Source organism: Solanum lycopersicum, chromosome 5, assembly GCF_036512215.1.
Source record: "Solanum lycopersicum chromosome 5, SLM_r2.1".
NCBI classification, from domain to species: Eukaryota; Viridiplantae; Streptophyta; class Magnoliopsida; order Solanales; family Solanaceae; genus Solanum; species Solanum lycopersicum.
The window spans coordinates 29,293,139-29,301,239 of NC_090804.1; the positions used below are offsets into that span (position 1 = coordinate 29,293,139).

General features: G+C 36.1%; 1 long non-coding RNA gene across 1 annotated transcript; it reads right to left on the minus strand.

The window, feature by feature from the left end:
- Positions 1 to 1,993: 1,993 nt before the first annotated feature.
- LOC104647405 (uncharacterized) lies at positions 1,994 to 3,860 on the minus strand. The gene is made up of 2 exons (XR_741514.4): positions 3,622 to 3,860; positions 1,994 to 2,282 (listed from the first exon to the last, which is right to left on the minus strand). It is a non-coding gene; the product is annotated as an uncharacterized lncRNA (long non-coding RNA).
- Positions 3,861 to 8,101: the final 4,241 nt, after the last annotated feature.

An 8,101-nucleotide genomic window follows, 5' to 3' on the forward strand; every position in this document is an offset into this window, starting at 1 on the left:
CTGCCATTGTGTCATCTCCAATGTGAGTTATTCATCTGCATACTATGCCTCTTTGTGCTTACTGATTTGAAATCTGAATAAAATTCGTCAAAACAGTTCCTTTTAACATTATGTTGTGAAGATTTTGACAAGAAAATTGGGCATATAATGCCCTATTCAAAGGTATGGCATAAAACTTAAGATTTTATATTAAAAGCTAGGCGATCTTATAAGATGAGCCTCAAAAAATGTTCATGAGATAAAGATAAGGGAAACTACTTCCCCTATAGGTTAGTCCCATGATTTTATGTGTCCATTCCATATACAAAAAAATTGGGAGATACTATACTTATTCTTGATTGTTAAGGCCTAGAAGCTAAGCTCAAAATATGTAACTTCCATTGAAGTATTGGGGAAGGAAAAGAATATGACATAAGATACTTGGGAATAGAAGATGGTAGAGATCCTCTGTAACCCTCCTCATTCAAAACATCAATAGAAGATGGTAGAGATGCTACATAACCCTCCTTATTCAAAACATCAATATAATGACTAAGGTCATGTGGTCCCCTTATATGATCGTAAGTCCTACTAGCATTTGTTCATTTGATATGTCATTTGCATGTCTTGAGCTTAGTAGGTGTATTGAATTCTTCATTTGTATGAGTTCCATTTGTGTATAATTATCGTGCCTCAAATCCCATTAAGACGGACAGGCACCCGATTCCCTAAAGGCCCTGGAGAACCAACTTTTAACATGTTCTTACTATGCATATAACTGTAACAATTGTGACGAGTTCACATAGGACACAGAGATACCAACCAACATAAGTAGAATCAAAGTTTTGTACAAGACTTGGCTGTTGAGGCAAGAACTCCTTAAGACACAACTGAACTATGTATATTCGTCTACAAAGCCTCTAAGAAGATAGAAGACCTAGAGTAGGTTGGGATAGACCCCGCCTTACCCTTAACTACGATACAATATCAAAAATATATTAACCAAAGACTTAGTAATTTGAGACTATACTATCTCACGCTCATATTTCCTTGATGGAGATTTAAGAACTGATCCACATAGGCCTCTCGAATCTGCAATTGCAGATAATGATCAAGGAATGCCTTTTTGAACTCTTCCCACGTAGCTGAAGGTGCATTTGTTCCCCTAGATTCTTCCAAGCTTCATACCACAATATAGACACACCCTTTAATCTCTGTAGCTATCTCAAGTGCTTCTTTATCACTTACATGCATAATATCCAAAGTGCATTTAATCTGATCTATAAAGTCTTTACGGATCTTCATTAGGATCTGACCTGGTTAATTATGGAGGGTCCAAGTTAAGAAAATCATGTATCCACGTTCCAGCTGCTCTATCACCAAGAGTACTTGCAACAAGACCTTGTTGCCTTTGTCCATGACTAGCAATTATACGAGTTAATAGTTAGACTGCCTTCCTCAAATCTTTCTCGGTAGCATTAATAGGGGGTTTATGAGGTTCAGCTTCCCTCCTTAGTTGTTCAGGAGATGAAAAAATCGGGGAAGTCTGTGATAGAGACTCATCTTGAGCCCCACTTTGAACAACTTGACATGGTGGTGGTTGGCTAGTCCCTTCTATGGGCAGCCACATCTACTCGCTTACCAATACTTTTACTATTTCTCGTAACCGGCATATTTGCTATAGTAAAACAATTTAGAAATTAGATATGATTCACCTAAAACATAGGTTCTATTGCACGATCTAAGAAGTTAAAGAAATGAGACAACTCCTACATGTCCCATAGCCTCATGTTATAGATGTGGTGCACGACACATCCATAAGCAAGACTCTACACAGACACGACTTCGTAGACTCCCTAGGATATCCTGCTATGATACCACTTTTGTCACGCCTCAAATCCCATTAAGACGGATAGGACCCCGATGCCTTAAAGGCCCGGGAGATCCATGTTTAATCTGTTCTTACTATGCATATAACTGTAACAATCGTGATGAGTTCACATAGGACGCAATGATCCCAGCCAACATATGTAGACTCAAATGTTATATACAAGACTTGGTCATTAAGGACACAATTCCTTAAGAGACAACTCAACTATGTACATACGTCTACAAAGCCTCTAAGAAGATAGAATACCCAGAGTAGGTCCGGACAGACCCTGCCTTACCCTTAACTACGATACAATATCAAAAACGAATTTACAAAGGAATCAGTAAAGCTCCGAATCAACCTGGAGCTCACCAAAGGTTGCTTACTGTTGTGTGATCCAACAAAGGAGGTCTACTAGGTGGAGTACTTGTGCCTGCAGCATGAAATTCACCGTGACGGACGTCAGTAAAAAAATGTACTGAATATGTAAGGCAAAAACATATGTAATACAAGGGCTCAACTGAAATCAACTACCGACATATGAGTGCATAGATCAGGAGAGAAGACCACCTTTATTTACTCTTGTGAGATCATGTAAATTACGCTCTTTCCTTTATTTTTCTATATGTTATAATATTTGTAGGGCATGTGATACAAGTGGCTAGCTGATCAGTGGTAGAAGAGGATGACCCATTCTAGGCATATTAACCCTTGGGATGCGGTCCTCAAATTACACAATTTCGGATCGGCCCATGCTATGCTTTCGCCCCTGAGCTGCCACCCTTCTATACCAATAGGGATCGACCCATGCTAGGTTTTTGCCCCTGGTCTGCCACCCGTAATAATACAAATTTCTTCACTTAGATTCTTTAATCTTTGATATTGTTTTTATTAATTCAAAACTCTTCTGGGATTGTTCTTTGGATACTCATAACACTTTTGAGATGTTGTTTTGGTGGTCATAATCATCTTGGAGATATGGAAATACGGACCAGTAGTAGAAGACATGAAAAATAATACTTTGAAGCAGTAACAATGACATAAGGAGTTATGTAACATCAACACATTACGTTAAGAGATTAATGATACAATTTTGAATTGTCTAGGAGAGGGATTCACCAAACATTCTTTTGCAAATACCATTTCTATAAAAGCACAAGGGGGGACAATTACACAAGAATAGAGTAGTAAACATATAATGAAGTATTTCTATATAATTCAGATGGGGGGATGGATATACTAGCTATTTGGAGTCAGTACACTGCTATTGTTTCTTTTACTAGGAATAAAACTTAGGAGATTCACTTCATTGATTTTAAATACAGGTGTCAGATTTCATGCCAAGGAATATGGTATTGAATAACCTTACATACTATATTTTCTGACCAATAACACTATCACGATTCAGCCTTCCTTTTTGGGTGCTAATCTACAACATAAGTCATGATAGCAGCTAATCACATTAAGGTCCTCAAAAATAGTTTCTAAAATATTTGACGGAAAGCAAGCCCATACAACCCTTACACAACTGGTGAACCACCACATTCCTCTACACATTAATACAACTTCATACATCCTCTCCCAAGATACCTAAGCTGCCCTCAACAACAATATTATAAGGCAACCATTATCAATCTCAAATCTTTCAACATAATAGGGGAATATTGACTCAAGGATTTATCACAATCCATAACTTCTTGATAAATGGATACAAAATTCTCCACTCCAAACATGTATTCAAAGAGAGGAAAACAAATGGGTTATAGTCTTACCTTAATTCTGGAAATTTGTACTTTTAACTTGTACTTCAAGAATTCAGACTCTCCTTCAAACTTTTACTTGAAAATGAGACAATACTCAAGAACCCTAAGGTGTGTTAGGGCCTATTGTTGAAGCCAAGAGACCATGAAAGAAACTTAAGGAAACTAAAAGTTTTGCAAGTTTTAAATGGAGAAAATGACTGGATCTTTATCCTTTGAAAGGGAGGTTCTATGGCCGACTTTCTTGGCCAATTTTGGGCCATATATTGTCAAGTAGGTGACCCACCTACTTGGCCTTTTAACTTGGGCCTTTTTGGACTTTAGATTATTGGGCCTTGGCTGTCCATTTTCCCTATGTTCTTTTGTTCAACTTGGGACAGATTAATGCAAGTAAGTGATACACATTGGGCCAATTACATTGTAAAAAAATTCCTAGTAAGTGATGCACCTACTTAGTTTCACTTGAGCTTTATCCATAATGGGCTAATTGGCAGATTTGGCTGCTGGGCTTTTTTTTATTTATTAATTCAATAGGTTTGGGCTTCAAGTGAGTCCATTAATATAAGCCTAAATTCAAACTTGGGCCCTTTAACTACATTATAGCTCAAGTAGGTGATGCAGCTGCTAGCTCAATTAAGACAAGCAAGCAGCTCAAATATTTTATTTCAATTTCTGAATGTTAATCCCTTTTCTTAAACCTAGCACTTAACTTTCACCTTTAGGCTCAAGTACCACCTTACTATATTTACTTAAATACTTTCCGTCAGATTTAACTTGCAATACACATGCTGAAACATGAAAGAGATTAGATCACCTCGCATGCTAGATTAAAACAATACTTATCATATAAAAAACATGATCCCTCACCTACACTATAAGTCTATGTAAAGTATAACAAGAATAGAACTAGCATATACATAATACAGACTGTTACAATCATCAGTGAATTATATGGTCAAGAAAGGGGTTTAATTTGTCATTATATTATTTTATGAAACATATGTATTGAGACTTCATTCTAGACTTGTCTATACATGTTTTTGATTAGTCTATGGATTGTGCATTGTCTTTATAATGGTAACACTTACAAATCTCCAAATGAAATTCCTAGGTTAACCAAACTATAAGCTTCACCCATCATTCGAGGACAAATGATCATAAGGAGGAAAGGATGTAACACCCGATATTCTACGTGAACTAGTCCTATGTATATGTCGCTTAAAAATTTCCACGTGGTATAGTTACAGACTTTGTTTCGTATGTGAATAGTGACAATAGAATATGTTTGAAGTAGTAATAAATCGTTCCTTCCAACACACATAGGAATAATTGAACAAAAAAATTCACACTTGGGATAGTAAAAGGTGGTAGTCGATATAAAAGTCAAAATGGTCAAGTGTGTATATAGTACTACAGTCTTGTAAAGAATTGATGATGGGAAAATGGTGCAAAATAATTAAGGTGCTTGCTTGACTAAAATATGCCAGTAGGTGACAAGTAGGGATCACCTACTTAGAATTAGTGGACTGCTTTTTAAGTGAAAAAGGGAAAGTAGGTGATGCACCTACTTAGTAGTAGACTGAATTTTAAGTTAAAAGGAGCAAGTAGGTGATGCACCTACTTAGAATTAGTGGACTTAATTATAAAGGAGCAAGTAGGTGATACACCTACTCAGGGGAGAAAGCCTAGAATTGGCCGATCCCGATTGGTATGGAAGGGTGGCAGCTTCGGGGCAAAAGCCTAGCATGGGCCGATCCCGATTGGTATGGAATGGTGGTAGCTCAGGGGCGAAAGACTAGCATGGGCCGATTCCAATTTTTAGAATTATGAGGACAACATCCCAGGGGTTAAAATGTCTAGCATGGGTCATGATCTTCTACCGCTGATCAGCTGGTCTTTGTATCATATGTTCTATAAATATTGTAAAGTACAGAAAAGTAAAGAAAAGAATGTAACATGCATGATTCCACAAGTACAAAGCAGAGGTTATCTCTAATCCTTATCTATTATATTTTGTTTTCACTTGATCTCTCATGTTACATATGGTTATATTATGCCTTACATATTCAATACATACTTTCGTAGTGACGTCCCTTATTGGGGACGCTGCATTTCATGCTGGTGAGATCAAGATTGATTCGGGGCTTTGCCGAGTCCTTAGGATGCGTATTTTCATATTGGTACAATCATGTATTCCAATAGACGCTTTGTAGACATTGTGAAGTTATCATCTCTATTCATAGTTTCACTTGTCACATATAGCGGTTCAGCTAGTAAAAATGTGTTGTGTATGAAGCTTAATCATTAAGCTGCATAGTATTTTACTTTCTCAGCATAGGGTTGGGGGCTGACCAAAGTGGTATCATATTAGTTCGTCCTAGGGGGTCTACAAAGTCGTGTTCAGTAGACCCTTAGTTATGAATGTGTTGCACGCCACGTTTATAACTAGGGGGCTTCTTGGACACTTAGGAAATGTTACCTTCCTTCATAATCCTATTCGTGCGATAGAGCAAAGTTAAGAATCCAATTTCCAGTTGTACCGGATCATGCTATATAAACTATTTTTAAGGTTAGTGGTTGTTAATGTGTCAGCATGTAACATACAGAAAGGACCTTAAGTTACCAAAAGTTTGACTAGATTGAGCTAATTTTTTCCGTTCATCTCACTCCACAAGGTATGTTGGCTTTTATGTTATTTGCATTAAAATTTTCACGTTGGTTCAAAAATGATTTGTTACCTAGTTACATATATTTGTTGTAGCATTTCCAGAAACATCTTCTTAGGAGGATGTAACAATCTCTTGAGTTCTATACTTCCTCCATGCTTATAGGATTTATTCCTATAGAGGATAGTTGCTCTTAGTCTTTGATATACATAAAATTTTAAGTGTTGCACAACTTCTCAAAATTGATGTAGTCAAACTATTTTCATTTAGTTCAAAGAAGAAGTGGCACAATTTTATAAGTGGATCTATCATTGCAATAGTTTTACTATAAATACCCCCAATTGGATGACAAAGGTTATTCTCACCGTATGTCCTCCCGAGTATGTTAATGATAGGCCTTTATATGGTATGGGCCAACAGCCCTGAATAAGTACTTATAACAGTTGTATTCTTTTCATTATTATAAAACTTAGGGATAAGAGTCCCAATTGCTTCAAATGATATATGTGTGGTGGTTCCTTTTATGATCTATGTGTTGGCTATAATGAACTACTATGTGCTTAAAGGGTAACGATAACGAAAATAAAATTAACTGGTTACAACTAAGTTATGATTAGTTGGTTGAACATAATGGAATCTAGTACATGAAGCTGCTAGTTTTTAAAAAAAGTTACTTGTTAGATAGGAAGCTTGTGATAATGAAGCTTAAATTACACAGGCCGAATATATACAGACAACTTCTCATTAGAAAGAGATGGAATATGTCAAATTGCCTAAACATAGGAGTAGGGGTGATATAAAGATGCTATAGAGGAGTGAGATAGGAGGTTATGAGAGACTGATTGCTAAAGTGTATGCGGTAAGAAAATGTTATCAACTCTTCAACGCTAACAAGTTATAATGGTGCACTTGGAACAATTTTGTGAACATTTGTCACACATAGAAGTCAATTTAGTATCTATTCAAGTTTTGATATTTAGTCTTGATAGCAACAAGAAAAAAGGAGGTGAATTTCATGTTACCTAGATAGAAGATGAACCTACTTCATCCACATCATTAGTAAAAATAGAAGTAAAAAATTATACATATGTATAGACTTCTATCAAATTGAATAGAGATATTACCGGTTTCATTTTAGATATGCCTACAGTAACTCATCAGTCCTTGTCCAGTTAAGGGAAATGAAAAAAATTGATCATTTGCATATTTCTAGTTGTTCTTATTTTCTATCTTGCATGGGAAAAGAGTCGGAGCACCCTCACTTGTTATGAAAAAAGGTAAGAAATCTTTTAGTATGTCCAGACCTATCTAGTTAAGCCCAAATCGGCTTACTTTAAGACGTTATGAATCATGATATAACTTTATAGGTACCTGACATTTACATGTTATTAGAGTTCATATTTCATGGTGAGTTCAAGCTTCATTATTTATTATCTTTTTTGACCTTCAAGGGCATCAGGCATTGAGTGTGATATAACACAAGCTAGTCATAAAGTCAAAATAGACGTCGGCCTCCTACTCTAAAAGATGAACTATTTTTTTTGATGATTTTCTTTTTCTATCTTGACCGTACTATTTATATTGACCTAGACGGAAGCTCTGTTCCAATAGCAGAACACTTATTGGAGAGAGTACATGGGATATCAATTGTATGTGTTTTGAGGTGAGCTAGGAATATGAGCAAAACTATCCCACTTGTAACTTAAACCCTTAAGACAGTTTGTTTACCTTAGAATGATAGCGTGGTTCTATAATATATATCGTAGTTTCCAAAGGTGATTTTTTTTATATAATTATACATGCTGCATGTTCTATAACTTATCTAT